The 1,780-nt window shown below is 33.8% G+C and overlaps 1 long non-coding RNA gene across 1 annotated transcript; it reads right to left on the bottom strand.

The window, feature by feature from the left end:
* Nucleotides 1-641: 641 nt before the first annotated feature.
* LOC104803193 lies at nt 642-1,174 on the bottom strand. The gene is made up of 3 exons (XR_770145.1): nt 1,104-1,174; nt 830-1,022; nt 642-724 (listed from the first exon to the last, which is right to left on the bottom strand). It is a non-coding gene; the product is annotated as an uncharacterized LOC104803193 (long non-coding RNA).
* Between the last annotated feature and the right edge of the window lie 606 nt (nt 1,175-1,780).

Here is a 1,780-nt window from a genome sequence, read left to right as displayed (position 1 = left end):
AGCCTCTGGTAAAAAATATAGGCCAACATGTAACACGACAAATGGGCCCTTGAACTAGCTCATGCAACCACAATGGATGATCTTCTGATGACGTTCGAATCTGCAAAATAAAAAAAAAAATAGGTTGTTTAAATATCAATATATACTTGATCGATCTTAAAAATGGGTTTAAATAAAAAATTTGATGCAAAATTCTTACATATTCTTTTAACCATGTAGCAAACCTTTTTTCTTTAATTTTGGTCAATTCCTCGTCATTTACGTCACCATACATGTTGTATACTTGTTCATCAAAAATCCTGCACAATATATCGAAAAACTTGTAAACGAATTAATTTAAAAAAGTGTACGCCATAAATAATTAAATGTATAAACGAACCTTTCAAAAGGTAGAACTTCTTCGCAATTCAACAATACAAAAGTATGTACCACATGATAGTCTTTTTCAGATAAGTAAGCATCGCTGGCCTTACCACCACATCTTCCTTTTCTGTAAAATATATGGGGAATATTTGCATTCGTCGGATTACTAGGGCCATCATCGCAATGAGATGATTTTCTTGTACTTCTGCTCTTTATTGCCACATTATCTTCAAAATAATATGAGGTAAAGAATGATATTTTCTCGTTGATATACTGTTCAGCAATTGATCCTTCAACAAAGGCTTTTTGTTTTGCCTTTTTCTTCAAATGGTACATAAATCTTTCAAACGGGTACATCCACCTAAAAAAAATAAAATTAAACAATCATCAGTTATGTAAACAAGTATGCATATATATAAGTCTTATATATTAATTAAATGAAACACAGTAATTAATTATAACGTACCGAAATTGAACTGGTCCACCAAGTTCTGCTTCTCGTGGTAGATGGATTGGTAAATGTTCCATCACATCAAAAAATGACGGTGGAAATATTTTTTCCAGATTGCAAATTACCAGAACTATGTTTTGTTTCAGCATGGTGATATCTTCAAGTTTAAGCGTCCGACTGCAAATCACCCGAAAAAATGAGCTGATCCCTGCACAATAACCACGTATCAAGTTTATATATATATAATTCACATATTAAAAAACAACATTAAAAAAATATATTAACATACCTGATAGACTCTCGTGTACATGTTGTGGAAGTAGTTCTGCAAATGCTATTGGAAGCAATCGTTGCATAAAGACATGGCAATCATGACTTTTCATACCCGTTAATTTATTCTCTGCAATATCAACACATCGCGCCAGATTTGAAGAATAATCCTTCAACCACCGAAAAAAATTCTTCTGCGCTTCTCCAAATACACGAAAAACTGGAACCGGTGTCTTCCAATCTTCTGTAAGTTTCAACTCCTTCCTCAAACAAATTGATTTTATATCCTTCCTTGAGTTTGGATTGTCCTTCGACTTTTGAGATACATTCAACACCGTGTTTATGATGTTATCGAAAAAGTTTTTCTCGATATGCATGACATTAAGATGTCGCAACTTGTGATGTCTCAAATATGACAATTCCCAAAATATACTTTTTTTGTGCCAATTATGATATTCGCCATATCCTTGAATCGGTAAATGACCATTTCACACGACTTCTGTAGTAACCCCTAACCCATATGATCTCACACAATCTTTAATCCGTTCGAATAATATTTCATCTCCCGTCAGTTAAAGCGGACTAGAATCACTTACAACGCGATTCTTACGAAAATTCTTCTTGTTTCGGCGCAATGCATGATTCCTTGGTAAGAAACGACGATGACAATCAAACCAACTCGTTTTTCTCCCGTTC

The sequence above is a fragment of the Tarenaya hassleriana genome, unplaced genomic scaffold (assembly GCF_000463585.1).
Source record: "Tarenaya hassleriana unplaced genomic scaffold, ASM46358v1 Cleome816, whole genome shotgun sequence".
Classification (NCBI taxonomy): domain Eukaryota; kingdom Viridiplantae; phylum Streptophyta; class Magnoliopsida; order Brassicales; family Cleomaceae; genus Tarenaya; species Tarenaya hassleriana.
Note: the sequence above shows the minus strand (reverse complement) of the source record. Positions and strands in the feature narration are given on the sequence as shown.